The following is a 16,694-nucleotide window of genomic DNA, read 5'->3' as shown; positions in this document are numbered from 1 at the left end:
AGTCCAGTAGTCACTCAGTCCCCTTTCCAACTACAGGCTCTGCCAGTGATATAGACAACATGCAGAGGAAGTTCACTCAAAGTAGGGAAGGATGGCTGTGCCTGGGCGCAGCCCTGTGGAGGGTGGTGGTCTTCAGCCACTCCAAGGCCACCAGATCTGCCACTGAAGTTGGACCTAGGGGTGGAGGAAGGAAATGGGGCTTTGAGTCTCTTCCAATTTTTTCTCTATATGCTGATTAGCACACAGAGACAAGAGAGTATGGAGATTCTGTGGTAGGTGGGACAGGCAGATAATTAGCAGAATCTCTCTCCCTTCATTTCACCCACTCCTACACCTTCAAATGCTACCAGTCTCCTTTCTAGGCACCAAACAAGAACATGACAGGTAGGAAAGCTTCATGGGAGTAAGAGAGGCTGAGGAATCCTTAGACTGGCTCTTGACCCCTGCTGGAGCCAAGTAAATCTCCACCATCTCCTCCTACAGATCTACCCAGACAGTCCCCACACTCATACCAACCTGCACTGATCTGGAGTAATTTTCTCCTCCTCTCCTTCATTCCAATGGTGATAAACCCTACAGAAGACCTACAGCCATACCTATGGACAAATAAACAAATTGGAAAATATGGAAACTGATCTCTTAGTGGACAGACCTTGGTCTCTGGTCCATATTCTTGCCTTTCCAGATACAGTTTGTCAGTGTCTTCCTCCTCATGGTTTCCTCCCTCTATTGCCATGTTTCAGGGTTGCTCCTCCTCCTTCCTATTGCCCACCACTTTCCTTTTCAGTGATTGCCCTGGCATTTCCCTAGTTCAAAATTAGACTAGGGTGAAGTAAGAGAGCAGGACAAGCAAGTAGGGAGTAGGAAAAGCAGGTTTTAGCATTTCATACCAAGTCTCCCAGCTAAATCAAGAGTGAGGGTAAGAGCAGACAATGATTATTGCTAAGCTGACAAAAAAAAAAATGTTGAAAAAAAAAAAGATGTGGAATTATTTAGTCTCAGTCACCTCCTGTGCCTGTACCCTCATATCAACCTTAACAGATACAGGGCAATTTTCTTTCTTTTTTTTTTTTTTTTTTTTGGTAGAGACAGAGTCTCACTTCATGGCCCTCGGTAGAGTGCCATGGCATCACACAGCTCACAGCAACCTCCAACTCCTGGGCTTAAGCGATTCTCTTGCCTCAGCCTCCCGAGCAGCTGGGACCACAGGCGTCCGCCACAACGCCCAGCCACTTTTTTGGTTGCAGTTCAGCCAGGGCTGGGTTTGAACCCGCCATCCTCGGTATATGGGGCTGGCGCCCCACCGACTGAGCCACAGGTGCCACCCAGATACAGGGCAATTTTCTCTTCTTCATTATTTCCTAGCTTCAAGTTAGGCATACAGATCTACCCACAAAGATTCACCAACACAGAGATCAATCAATGGAGATACAGGGCGGCACCTGTAGCTCAGTCGGCAGGGCTCCGGCCACATACACCTAGGGTGGCAGGTTCGAACCCACCATGGGCCTAAGCAACAATGACAACTGCAACCAAAAAATAGCCAGATGTTGTGGCGGGCAACTGTAGTCCCAGCTACTTGGGAGGCTGAGGCAAGAGAATCACTTAAGCCCAAGAATTTGAGGTTGCTGTGAGCTGTGATGCCATAGCACTCTACCCAGGGCAACAGCTTGAGACTTTGTCTCAAATAAATAAATTAATTAATGGAGGTACAGGAAACAGTTGAGACTAAGTCCTTTGTAGAGACCAGCACCAAGGGCAGTAATCCTTTCTAAATACAGATCACTGCTTGGCAAACATTTCCTAACTCCGTTCTTCACCTAATCCTAAGTCTCCAAGCTCCTATGCTTCATACCAAAGACTGGAAATTTCCCTACAGAAGCAACTCAAACATCCCTACAAAGTAGTAGTAATGTTAGCAGGGATGAAATGCCCAAACCACAGAGGCTGGGGAAACAATGAAAAGTATCATTTCCAAATTTCATCTAGGTTCTTATGTTTCCTTCCTCTCCCCCAAAACCTGTCATTTTCTGTAGCATAATGGGGGTAAGGGAGATGGGGTTTGGAAAGCTTGCAGTAAGGAGATCTGAAGGTTCCCCTACCTCTAGCAACTCTAATCTTAACCATCAACCACCTTTCAGCACTGTCATCTGTACAAAAACCAAGCTAATTTTCTTTTCCTTCCCCACTCCCCTTGAGGTATGCTGCCCCCTACAGATCATGAGAGAAATAAGTAGTACTGCAAATTTAGGAACAAATCTCTATATACACAGAGTAGATAGAACCTTTGTAAATTGACAACCCAAGTGACTGTAACAAACTAGTCAACATACAGAGGCGGCCAATATAAGGAAGTAGGCCAACTGTACTCATAGGCACATGTGCATGTCCAGTGTATAAAAATTAGGTCAACTTAAGGAGGTGGTCAATGTAGGGAGTTCAACTATGGAGGGTATACTATATGTAAATGTATGATAGATACACACCCAAATACTAAATGAAAAGACAGTGGGAGAGACGTGGTTATTAGTGATCAGACCAGTAATCAGGTCATGAGACCCTTTTCGAATATAAGGCCTTGATTATCAAACATTAACAACCTCTTTCTACATGCTGTCCCTCTGAATGCTCCCCAGAAAACCGTCCTCGCCAATAGCGGCAGCTCCTCTTCCTCTCATATACTCCGCCATTTCACTGCTAGAAGCCGCTATTATACCTCCAACATTCCCAAACATGGTTGGAGGTGGGGCGAGTGTCTGGCAATCAAGCTAGCAAAAAGCATCACTTTTGTTGTTGTCATTCAAATTGCCCCGTCTCTCCCTTTCACCGCCCACGACTAGGTCGTGTACCCCACATTCATTTCCAAGACCCACATCCACATCCCCAAGTAATGCCTGCCTTCTCACTGACCTGCTCTGCTTTGACCAGAAGCACTTTTCTGATTTCTTTGCCTCAAGAGGTGCCGTGCCATACAGAAAGAGGAACGGACAGTCAGATGGGCACAAGGAGCGGCGTCAATGGCGGCGTCTGTGTATGCGGGTTGCCTCGGCACCTGTGACTTAGGACGAAATATCTGCTTTATCAGATTAAGGGCCGTAATTGCTACACTACTGTCACTTTTTGGTATTCCCTTTTCTTTCCCATTCCCAGGGCTCCTCAGGACCTCACGCGAACAATTAACATCTACCTTTTCTTCCGCAGTCTAGTCTCTGCCACGTCCTCGTTACCCAAACCGGCAGCGGGAGGAGCTGCAGAGTAGTTTAAGGGGATCCGGCTTACGGAAGCGGAGTGATACCAAGCTTTGCCTATCGCCGCTTCTGCGCGGTTCAGGTACTGGAGTACGCAGGAAACGGAGTTCGAATATAGGAAAAACAGCGCTGAACTGAGTGAGGCAAACACCAAAGTGTCTCTGTATTAGTACCGTCTTATAGGAGCTCCCCTGCCAAGCCCACCATATTTTTTCCGAACTGAAATGCCGACGGGGTTCAGACTGTGGCGCCAGAAAATGAGCGCTAGCCTGACAGGCGGACGGATACCAAAGGGTACGGCTAGGGAAGGGGTCCAAATTACAATGGTGGGCGGAGAATGTCAACCAGATGTGTCCAACCTGTGGCCTGTGGACCATCTGGTGAATTTGTGAGGTCATTTTTTTTGCTTATCTGTGGTGGTGTCTGATATCACGACAAATATGCAGGGACTTTTTTTTTTGCTCCTCAGCATTGCTTACTATTTTTGTATTTAAAGTACCGACCAAAACAACTCTTATTTTTCCAATGTGTGACAGAGAAAAATAAAAGGTTGGACACCCCAATTGCACAAATTTGTGTTTCCTCTCTGAGACAAGTGCCTCTAAACTGGCCCTGTAAGCACTTAATTTTTTGCTTTAAAAAGTCGAGATCCTGGCAAGGCCTCTGGAAATCTGCTCTGTCTTGACTTGCAGATCAATATCAAACACTGTCTTTTCCACTCTTTTCCATTTCCTCATGCCTGAGTCGTTTGCCCTTATTGCCCAGCATATATCTTGCATTGAAATAGTAGAAGGAAAAGTAGAGCTGAATGGAGAGAAGCTCATTAGTACCAAACTACCTTTTTATGTACGTGTCTTATTGCCAAAATATTCTCCCCATCTATATAAATAAGCATAGCTTGAATGTGGGCATGAAGAAAATAGCTCTGTACTCATGGAAGAGTATTAATACCAAAATACCTTTGTACCCATGAACCAACTCTCTTCTCCTTTTGTGAGCCCCCTCTCAGCCTAACCCATCACATTTACTTCCCCACAGGTCCAGTGGGGGTAATGTCAGGACTGCAGTCTGGGAAGGAGGGGAGGTCCCAGGCCGGGTTGCTCAGAGGCTCTGGGGTGGCCCTCCCATGCTTTTCCTTCACTGCTTCCTGGAGCCATGCAGGGAAGAAAGGTACATCTGCTTTTAAGTGAATTAGGTGGGAATTCTCACAAAGACCTCCCCATTACCCCTCTTTTAAAGGAAGGCTGACCTGGCCTCTAACCCTAGAGAATCAACTATTGGTCTTTGCCAAGAGTAGTTAATTCTGCCACATTGCTTTATCTCCTTCCAAATGGTAGTTTGTCATTGCACTTCCCTAGTTGCCCACGAAGAGGGCCTTCTGCTGTCAGGACTAGTGTGGGGTCACACAGTCCTCCCTCTCCGTTGCCCCACATCCAAGTGTCAGGCACCAGGTAGGGCCAGTCCTGGATCCTCTTCCAGTGTTTTTTCAGAAAAGGGGATCAATACCCATGCATTTCCTCAAGGCAAATCCCAGATCATCTCATCTGTTCTCAACTCCTCCTTTCTTCTCAACCCTGTATCCTGCACAATGAATGCATGTACTCTTTTCCCTTGAATACATACAATTTTTTTATTCTTACTTCCAAAAAGAGGTAAGTTTGAGTTAGACTGTAAGTCTCATGAAGGAAGGAACCAATTTTCCATCTTATTCAAAGCTTGCCCTCAGCACATAGTAGACAATGTAGTCAGTCAAAGATTAAGGGAGGCAAGGGCCCACAGAGTCATGATCATTCCATAGTACCCTCTGTTTGTTGCAGAACAATGCTAATCTATAGGTATGTGTTTGTCTTTGCTGCACATAACCCCAAGGTTCCACTCAAAGTCTGCCACACAAGAGCTGCTTTCTGTATGTTTTTTTCAGGGGAAGAAGGGAGCAAAGGTTTTTAAAAATGTATTTCAAAACGAAGACTTGACTATCTTAATATCTCATATTGTAATGGACACTTTGAGGGATACATGTAATTTGTATTCAATATCATTAGTTTATTTGTTTTTCTTTTTCTGTATTCTATTCCTATTTACAACTATGCCTTAATATACAGCAAACCCCCATGAATTCATATCAATGATCCAATGGAAAAATATGCAAATATATTAACAGACTGTTCACAAAAAGACACATTAGTGTTTCTTAAATATACGAGAAAATGTTTAATATCACTGATAATAATAAATTCAAATTGTAATGATATACTATTTCTCATAAGATTGGCAAAGAAACAAATGTTTGATAAATTGTATTGGAGAAGGAGTTGGAAAATTGGCATTCTCACACATTCTTAGCAGGAGTTTGTGTGTAAATTGATATGCCCTCTGTGAAAGTTATTTGGCAATATTTATCAAGATACAAAAGCACATAACTACTGACCAGCAATTGCACTTTGATAATTTCTCCTGAAGTTATGCTTGTTTAGTGAAAAGTACTACATGTTCAAGAATATTCACTGCAGACATGTTTTTAATAGTGAAAGATAGAAAAGAGTCTAAATAGGGTGGCGCCTGTGGCTCAAGGAGTGGGGCGCCGGTCCCATATGCCGGAGGTGGGGGGTTCGAACCTAGCCCTGGCCAAAAAACAAACAAAAAAATAAATAAATAATAAAAAGTTTATTAAAAAAAAAAGAGTCTAAATATTCATCCATAGGTGGTTGATTGAATAAATTATGGTGTATCTTCATGCAGTGGTATATTATGCAACTGTTAAAAAGAAAAAGCAGCACTATTTATACATACTGATGTGGGAATAATCTCCAAAACACATTTTTACCTAAATGAAGCAAGGCAAAGAATAATTTTTTAGTGGGCTATCATTTGCTTAAAAACTTTTTCTTATCTATATATATTTGTATACTATATACTATGTCTGTTAGTATCAACAAGTATATGCATTTTACTACATATATGTTATCTGTATCTGTAACTATCTCTGTTAGTATCAACAAATAATCAGTAACAGGGCTTGACTTTTTTGGAAGGTAACTTATTGGCAGGCAGATAAGAATGAGAAGGAGGGTGATGCCTGTGGCTCAAGGAGTAGGGTGCCAGCCGCATATACCAGATGTGGTGGGTTCAAACCCCACTCCAGCTAAAAACTGCAAAAAAAAAAAAAAAAGATAAGGAGACTTGGAGACTTTTCACTGTTTGAACTTTTTGTGTTTTTAAAATTTTGAACCTCGTGTTTATATCAATAATTTTAAAATAGATTTTAATTTAATTAAAATAAAATTTAGAGCTCTTTCACCTTTTCTCCTCCATGAGAGGGACCCACTTCCAAATATCTTTGGAGATGCTTAAACTTTCTCTGTGTTCGTCTTAAATAAAATCTCTTTGTTACCTTGAAAATAATAAAATAAAATAAGCTTTAAAATAAGAGGATAGGGGGGCGGAGCATGATGGCGGACAGGACGGACGTGTAGCCCACCTCTCCCAAGCCACCAGGTGAGAGGAAAGGAGGTCTGGACCTTCCCTGTGTGTGGATTATTGGAGTGGACAGACAGCTGGAGATGCCCAGCGAACTGGTGGATTGCTATATATGAGGGGTAATTTAAAATCACAGACTCTATTGTAGAGAATCTTCCCTGCTCGGCCGTGCGGGTCAGCAGGCCCCTCCCCTACGGAGGTCAGCAGCTTGTAAATGCTGACAAAACCCAATTGACAAATAATTATTCCTGAACTGAGGGAGGCATCCGAAAGGAGAGCCACTCAAAACCACAGGGAGCTGGGCAAACTGTTGGACAATTGAAGGGAAGGGATCCTGGCCGGGAAACAGACATTTTGAACTACCCAAAAGGGCGGGCACCTTTCCCCCAGGTGTTGGAGGGGGCTGGCTGTTCAGGCTGCATGGCAAACTGGCGGGCACCCATCCAAAAGGGAAACTCTGAACCATAAAACTCAGAATAAGTCCCCCGAATGCTCCAACCACGGGAACCGGCTTGAAACCACGGACCCGGCTTTAGCTGCTAAAAGCTGTGAAGCTACTGAAGCCGCGGACCCAGCTTTGGCTGCTAAAGCCACAGGAGCCAGCTACAGCAGATAAAACCGCAAGCCCACCAATGACCACACACGAACTCAGCACCGCTCCCCCTACAGCTGATTGCAGTCGCCAGTTTGCAGGAGAACCTGGGAACAGAGTGGAAAGACTTAAGAAGTGTGGACACCTGCACTGAGTGGGAAGGTCGGTCGCAAGTGCTGTCTGGAAAAGAACAGCCGAGGTTACACAATTCTTAGGCGACAAACTTTTACAGAAATTCCAAAATGGCGATCGGCCATGGAAGGTGGTTACCATGGTAGGAGTATAAACTGTAAATCAGGTATAAGTCTCGGAACCACGCACAGCGCCACCTGGTGTCCAGAAAGTATATTGCAGTATGAATATATTCCTACAAAAGTTGATTCCTACAGCAGACATATAGATACATATATAGGTATATTTCTACATGAAAGAATTTTTTTGTAGTTGGTGCCTTTTTTTTGTTTTGTTTTGTTTTGTTTTTTGGTTTTCGAGGGTTTTTTTGTTTGTTTTGTTTTTGTCTGTTTTTTTCTCACCATTTTCTTAGAGATTTTGACAATCTTTTATTATTACTTTTTATATAGATATATTTTTTATTTCTATGTCTTCTAATTTTAATTTCTTCTTTCTTCTCATTTAACATTCCTACTAACACCACTTTTTTCTCTATTTTTTTCCTTTCTTTCAATTATTTTATGATTATCACTATTTTTATTGCAGTTGTTCTTATATTGCTGTTGTCGTGGCTGTTACCTGTATGTCTATGTGTTTCCGTCTGTCTCTGTATCTATGGGTCCATGTGCCTGGTAAACTTTGTATCTGTTTATTTGTTCATTTGGTCTCAATAAGCTTGGCATTACGACCTGCAACTCTGAGCTCCTAACACTCCCCTCCACTCTCACTCTGTGATCTGGAGACCTGCCCCCCCAGGAGTCCAGATTCGTGGGTGAACTCTCGAGAGGTGTAGACAGGACCTGGACTGCAGCTGGCCAGTGCTGACTCTGTAGCAAAGGAGCGAGAAGACGACGGTCGGCTAAGAGGGAATTACACTGGAGCGGTGGTACCCCGAGGTGCAGAGCAACAGCCATCTTCAGCAATAACAAGGCCCACCCCCAGATATCCCATAGCCTCTCCTCCTGTCTTCCTGGGCAACCAGATGAGGCCGAGCATCTTCTCAGATGACAACCACCATGGAACAGACCTTGGACTGAAACACAGGACCCGTGAGTAAAGGGTTTGCCTGAGGTGGCACTGACCTGGGTGGAACAAGGGGACTAGAAAACACACCCGCAGAGCCAGGAAACTCCCAGGGTGGGGCTGATCCAGAGGACTGCTCTACTGAGCCTTAGACGCACCTGGCTCTCAGGGCATCACCAGCCTATAGACAAAAGAGGCCATGAGGCTACAGCCGACAACTGATCATGCTGCGAATACAAACCTGCAGGACTAAAGACAGGGCCTGAGGCACAGGTTCTGGGAACTCAAATCAGCCTCTCCTCTGCAGAAGAATCTAGCAGGGTCAGAAACAAACTCCCACAGGGTTGTTCCGTTCACCCAGTAACATAAACTAAGGGTGGGGCTGGAACTGAGTGAACACTTCCAGCCTCCATCAAGTGCCTGAGGTTGACAGGCCACACCACCCCCTGCTGGATAAAGACAGAGAGTAGCGGCCTAGATGAGCAGACACAGACTACCCTGTGACTTAGGCAGGTGCAAACCCCTGGAGTATCTGCATACTCCAGACAACTGACTGGGTCACAGCCCTGTGGGGCTAGCAGCGACTGGGTGTGACAGAGCTGCAAGGTGGGGAAGGAGGCATCAATCTTCCCAGACTGATCTATTTACTGGATGGCTCTTCCCAACTCCACACAGCACTAGAACAAGCCATATTACAGCAGTCACCAGACCCCTGTGATCCAGTTCCCAGGGACCTCTTGAACTCTCCCACCCAAGGCAGCTGCTGACTGAGACAATTGATTTGGACCTTTTGAACTGAGCCACTCACCTGGGGACTATCCAGGTGGTGCCCTGGGTGTGTGGTTGTAGGAAGGTTTGATTTTCCTTTTCCAATTGTTGCCTATGGTGGGTGGGGTGACTTAATTGCTGGTATTTCTCCACAGCTGAGACTTCAACCCAGAGTAACTGTTTCACTAGGGTCAAATAAAAACCAGCTGAAAACAAGACAGAACCACTTAGCCCCTCTACACCAAACAGGGCCCCAGTTTCTCAGGCCACAGCACTGTACGGGTCCTCGACAAAACACCAGGGGAGAAATCAAAGGGAGTAAAACAATCATGGGGCAGAATCAGCGGAAAAACTCTGGTAACATGAATAACCAGAAGAGATCAAACCCCCCAAGGAAAGATACGGCAGATGTGATTGAAGATCCCATTCACAAACAACTGGCTGAGATGTCAGAAATCGAATTCAGAATTTGGATGGCAAACAAGATTAACAAAATGGAACTAGGATTCCTGGAGAAATTCAAAAGCTGTCTCAAGAATTTAACGAATTTAAAGACAAAACCACCAAAGACTTAGACATACTGAAGCAAGAATTTGCAGCCCTCAAAGACATGAAAAATACAGTAGAATCCCTTAGCAACAGAATGGACCAAGCAGAAGAAAGGATCTCCGACATTAAAGATGAAGCCTTTGAACACTCCCAAACTCTCAAAGAGGAAGAGAAATGGAGAGCAAAAATGGATCACTCTCTCAGAGAGCTCTCTCAGAGAGCTCTGGGATAACTCAAAGAAGGCAAATATCCAACTCATAGGAATTCCTGAAACAGATGAAGTGGCCTCACTGGGCACAGAGGCCCTTTTGCATGAAATTATGAAAGAGAATTTTCCAGACATGCCTAGAGAACCTGAAATTCAGATAGCAGATAGCTTCAGAACCCCAGCCCAACTCAACCCCAATAAGGCATCCCCCAGGCATATCATAATTAACTTCACTAAAGTTGCAGGCGCCTGTAGTCCCAGCTACTCTGGAGGCTGAGGCAGGAGAATAACCGAAGCCCAGGCGTTGGAGGTTGCTGTGAGCTGTATGACGCCATGGCACTCTACCGAGGGCAATAAAGTGAAACACTGTCTCTACAAAAAATAAAATAAAACAAAGTTAATATGAAGGAGAAAATTCTCAAAGCAGCCAGGTGAAAGAAAACTATTACCTTCAAAGGGAAGAACATTAGAATGACTGCAGATCTCTCTGCTGAAACTTTTCAAGCAAGAAGAGGCTGGTCATCAATGTTTAATCACCTCAAGCAAAATAATTTTCAACCCCGGATCTTGTACCAGCTAAACTGAGTTTCATTTATGATGGAGAAATTAAATACTTTAATGACATTCATATGCTAAAGAAATTTGCCATAACCAAACCAGCTTTTCAGGATATTCTCAGACCTATCCTCCATAATAACCAACCCAATCCTCTACTACAAAAGTAAACTCACTCAGAAACTTCTGATCAAACTCCAACTTCCACAATGGCCAAAGGATTAAAAATGCCCACTGGACTTTCGAAAAACTCAATACCCAAAATTTCACCAAACTTATCAGTACTCTCCATTAATGTGAATTGCTTAAACTGCCCTCTAAAGAGACATAGGTTAGCTGACTGGATACAAAAACTCAGGCCAGACATTTGTTGCATACAGGAGTCACATCTTAACTGAAAAGACAAATACAGACTCAGGGTGAAAGGATGGTCATCCATATTTCAGGGAAATAGTAACCAGAAAAAAACAGGAGTTGCAATTTTATTTGCAGATACAATAGGCTTTAAATCAACAAAAGTAAGGAAGGACAAGAATGGTCACTTCATATTTGTTAAGGGTAAGACTCAATATGATGAAATTTCAATTATTAATATCTATGCACCCAACCAGAATGCACCTCAATTTATAAGAGAAACTCTAACAGACATGAGCAACTTGATTTCCTCCAACTCTATAATAGTCGGAGATTTTAACACTCCTTTGGCAGTGATGGATCGATCCTCCAACAAAAAGCTGAGTGAAGAAATTCTAGATTTGGGCAGCGCCTGTGGCTCAGTGAGTAGGGCGCTGGCCCCATATGCCGAGGGTGGCGGGTTCAAACCCAGCCCCGGCCAAACTGCAACAACAACAAAAAAATATATAGATTTAAATTTAACCATCCAGCATTTAGATTTAGCAGAAATCTACAGAACATTTCTTCCCAACAGAACCGAATACACATACTTCTCATCAGCCCATGGAACTTACTCCAAAATCAATCACATCTTAGGTCACAAGTCTAACCTCATTAAATTTAAAGGAATAGAAATTATTCCATGCATCGTCTCAGACCACCATGGAATAAAACTTGAGCTGAGTAACAACAGGAATCTGCATACTCATACAAAAACATGGAAGTTAAATAACCTTATGCTGAATGATAGCTGGGTCAGAGATGAGATCAAGAAGGAAAACTGCCAAATTTTTGGAACAAAACGACAATGAAGATACGAACTATCAGAACCTCTGGGACACCGCAAAGGCAGTTCTAAGAGGGAAATTTATAGCACTGCAAGCCTTCCTCAGGAGAACGGAAAGAGAGGAAGTAAGCAACTTAATGGGACATCTCAAGAGACTGGAAATGGAAGAACACTCCAACCCCAAATCCAGTAGAAGAAAAGAAATAACCTAAATCAGAGCAGAACTAAATGAAATTGAAAACAAAAGAATAATACAACAGATCAATAAATCAAAAAGCTGGTTTTTTGAAAAGGTCAACAAAATAGATAAACCTTTCACCAACCTAATCAGGAAAAAAAAACAGTAAAATCTCTAATCTCATCAATCAGAAATAACAAAGATGAAATAACAACAGACTCCTTAGAAATCAAAACAATCCTTAATGAATATTATAAGAAACTTTACTCTCAGAAATACGAAAATCTGAAGGAAATTGACCGTTACTTGGAAGCACGTCACCTTCGAAGACTTAAGCAAAATCAAGTGGAAATGTTAAACAAGCCCATATCAAGTTCGGAAATAACATCAACCATACAAAATCTCCCCAAAAAGAAAAGCCCGGGACCAGATGTTTTTACATCAGAATTCTACCAAACCTTTAAAGAGGAATTAGTGCCTATATTACTCAACCTGTTCCAAAAGGTAGAAAAAGAAGGAAGACTCTGCTATACATTCTATGAAGCAAACATCACCCTGATCCCCAAACCAGGAAAAGACCCAACAAGAAAAGAAAATTATAGACCAATATCACTAATGAATATAGATGCAAAAATATTCAACAAGATTCTAACAAACAGAATCCAGCAACATATCAAACAAATCATACATCATGACCAAGTCAGTTTTATCCCAGGGTCTCAAGGCTGGTTCAATATCCTTAAATCTATAAATGTAATTCAGCACATAAACAAATTAAAAAACAAAGACCATATGATTCTCTCAATTGATGAAGAAAAAGCTTTTGATAACATCCAACATCCCTTCATGATCAGAACACTTAAGAAAATTGGTGAAGAAGGGACATTTCTTAAACTGACAGAGGCCATGTACAGCAAACCCACAGCCAATATCATATTGAATGGAGTTAAATTGGAATCATTTCCACTCAGATCAGGAACCAGACAAGGCTGTCCATTGTCTCCATTGCTCTTTAACATTGTAATGGAAGTTTTAGCCACCACAATTAGGAAAGAAAAGGTGATGAAGGGTGTCCACATAGGCTGAGAAGACATCAAACTTTCGCTCTTCACAGATGATATGATTGTATATCTGGAAAATACTAGGGACTCTACTACAAAACTCTTAGAAGTGATCAAGGAATACAGCAGCGTCTCAGGTTACAAAATCAACATTCATAAATCGGTAGCCTTTATATATACCAACAATAGTCAAGTTGAAAAAACAATTAAGGACTCTATCCCATTCACAGTAGTGCCAAAGAAGATGAAATACTTGGGAGTTTATCTAACAAAGGACGTGAAAGATCTATATAAAGAGAACTATGAAACTCTAAGAAAAGAGATAGCTGAGAATGTTAACAAATGGAAAAATGTACCATGCTCATGGTTGGGAAGAATCAACATTGTTAAAATGTCCATACTACCCAAAGCAATATATAATTTCAACGCAATCCCCATTAAAGCTCCCCTGTCATACTTTAAAGATCTTGAAAAAATAATACTTCGTTTTATATGGAATCAGAAAAAACCTCAAATAGCCAAGACATTACCTAAAAATAAAAACAAAGCAGGAGGAATCACGCTACCAGACCTCAGACTATACTACAAATCGATAGTGATCAAAACAGCATGGTATTGGCACAAAAACAGAGAAGTAGATGTCCGGATCAGAATAGAGAACCAAGAGATGAATCCAGCTAATTACCATTACTTAATCTTTGACAAGCCAATGAAAAACATTCAGTGGGGAAAAGATTCCCTATTTAACAAATGGTGCTGGGTGAACTGGCTGGCAACCTGTGGAAGACTGAAACTGGACCACACCTCTCACCATTAACCAAAATAGACTCTCACTGGATTAAAGATTTAAACCTAAGATATGAAACTATAAATATACTAGAAGAGAGTGCAGGGAAAACCCTTGAAGCAATTGGGTTGGGTGAGTTTTTTTATGAGAAGTACCCCCCGGGCAATTGAAGCTGCTTCAAAAATACACTATTGGGACTTGATCAAACTAAAAACCTTCTGTACAGCCAAGAACACAGTAAGTAAAGCAAGCAAACAGTCCTCAGAATGGGAAAAGATATTTGCAGGTTATGTCTCCAACAAAGGTTTAATAACCAGAATGCACAGAGAACTCAAACGCATTAGCAAGAAAAGAACAAGAGATCCCATCGCAGGCTGGGCAAGGGACTTGAAGAGAAACTTCTCTGAAGAAGACAGGCGCACGGCCTTCAGACATATGAAAAAATGCTCATTATCTTTAATCATCAGAGAAATGCAAATCAAAACTACTTTGAGATATCATCTAACTCTAGTGAGACTAGCCTACATCACAAAATCCCAAGACCAGAGATGTTGGCGTGGATGTGGAGAAAAGGGAACACTTTTGCACTGCTGGTGGGAATGCAAATTAATACATTCCTTTTGGAAAGAGATATGGAGAACACTTAGAGATCTAAAAATAGATCTGCCATTCAATCCTGTAATCCCTCTACTGGGCATATACCCAGAAGACCAAAAATCACATCATAACAAAGATATTTGTATCAGAATATTTATTGCAGCCCTATTCATAATGGCTAAGTCATGGAAAAAGCCCAAGTGCCCATCGATCCACGAATGGATTAATAAATTGTGGTATATGTACACCATAGAATATTATGCAGCCTTAAAAAAAGATGGGGACTTTACCTCTTTCATGTTTACATGGATGGAGCTGGAACATATTCTTCTTAGTAAAGTGTCTCAAGAATGGAAGAAAAAGTCCCCAATGTACTCACCCTTATTATGAAACTAATGTAGGACCTTCACATGAAAGCTATAACCCAGTTACAACTTAAGAATAGGGAGGAGGGAAAGGGAGGGGGGAGGGGGAAGGGAGGTGGAGGGAGGGGGATTAATGGGATTGCACCTGCGGTGCATCTTAGAAGGGTATATGTGAATCCTAGTAAATGTGGAATGTAAAGGTCTTAGCAAAATAACTAAGAAAATGCCACGAAAGCTATGTTAACTAGTGTGATGAAAATGTGTCAAGCGGTCTATGAACCAAGTGTATGGTGCCCCATGATCGTACTAATGTACACAGCTATGACTTAATAAATAAATAAATAAATAAATAAAATAGATAAATAAAAAATAAAATAAGAGGATATTTAAGACATTTATATCATGTATTCTTAAAAATGCTCCAACTGATCAGTCCTACACAGCTAGAATCAGCTCTGGCACATTAGTAGAAAACAGTGAGGGGGCTCTTATGTTTAGAAATGTTCCCAGTTCTGAAATGACATTATAATGAGGGTAGATGACTTATCCTCCACATCTCTACATTTAAGAACCACCTTCCAAGAGTTCCCTAACCACTCATTTCTCCTGTGTGATTCTCAATCTAGTTTAGTAGGTAAGTTCATATTAAAACCTAGTTTTACTACTATTATAAAAGATATATATTTTTTTCCATTTGGGAGAATGTGTTTGAATTTATACAGACGTGTGATGAGAAACAGTTTTCTTGTCACTCACAAAAACCATTGAAATAATAGAATTATGGGAAATATACTTTCTATTGTTTGGGGGATGTTCTAGATTTGGGCCCTTTCATTGGAGAAAACAAGGTTGTGAGACAGTTCACCTGTGACCATACTCTTAATTGAATTCATATATATTGTTTTAGGAATGTTCCTTATTTTCAAAATAATTCAGCTTCTTTTCTTTCCCGTTGTATTCTTTTTCTATTGAAATTGGTGGGAATAGCTATATTTTCTCCATTCAAGAGAAGCTAGTAATTATAATAAAATGAAAAAATGATACCACATATCCTCACACTGATAGACTCCTAACATTTTTGTTATAGGCCGTTCTGAATTTTATCAGTGCCAAAATGTATGTGGACATATGTGCACACATGTATATTTTCACAAAATAAGATCCATTGTAACCAATTATCTTTCCATAAGACATGCTATTATTGACAAAGGAAGTTGCTGTTGCTGAAGTAGGAGTCTCCGCTGCGGTGGTTCCACAGACCCTCCGGGACCCTCCTCACTGTCAACCACTCCCCATGCCATGCTGTTGGAAAAGACCTTCAAACAGCTCTGCACCTTCGAACAGAGTAGAAGATGTCTGGCTCATAAGAGAGAAGCACCCTACCAAAATCCCAGTGATAACTGAACAACATAAGGGTTAGAAGAAGCTTCCTGTACTGGATGAAACCAAGTTTCTCGTACCTGATCATCAACATGAATGAACTTATCAAGATAATTAGAAGGCACTTACAGCTTAGTGCTAACCAAGCCTTCTTCCTGCTTGGTGAATGGACAATGCATGGTGAGCATCTCCACACCCATCTCAGAGGTGTATGAGAGCAAGAAGGATGAAGACAGGTTCCTGTACATGGTGTATGCCTCCTGGGAGATGTTCGGGACGAGACTGGCAGTGTAAGACCAGAAAAATAAAACAATTCTAGAACTTTTTATACCCTTATCAAGGGAAAAAAAGGAATATTACCAACTGAAATTAATCAGTTCACCTAATCACAGATCATTAAAACAGTAGTGTCCCTACCTTCTAGAGTTTTACTAAGTTGTTTTTGTAAAACTGAGCTCCAAATGACCTCATTGAGCTTCAGAAAACTATGTCACTTAACCTAATCTATCTTGTTTTCAAATGTTAGAAGTTAAAAAATAAAATGCTTTTGCATTC

The 16,694-nt window shown here is 41.7% G+C and overlaps 1 pseudogene; it reads left to right on the top strand.

Moving 5' to 3' along the window:
• Positions 1 to 16,058: 16,058 nt before the first annotated feature.
• Positions 16,059 to 16,433, top strand: LOC128578017 (microtubule-associated proteins 1A/1B light chain 3B-like; annotated as a pseudogene).
• The last annotated feature ends 261 nt before the right edge of the window (positions 16,434 to 16,694 follow it).

Source organism: Nycticebus coucang, chromosome X, assembly GCF_027406575.1.
Source record: "Nycticebus coucang isolate mNycCou1 chromosome X, mNycCou1.pri, whole genome shotgun sequence".
In the NCBI taxonomy this organism is placed as follows: domain Eukaryota; kingdom Metazoa; phylum Chordata; class Mammalia; order Primates; family Lorisidae; genus Nycticebus; species Nycticebus coucang.
Note: the sequence above shows the minus strand (reverse complement) of the source record. Positions and strands in the feature narration are given on the sequence as shown.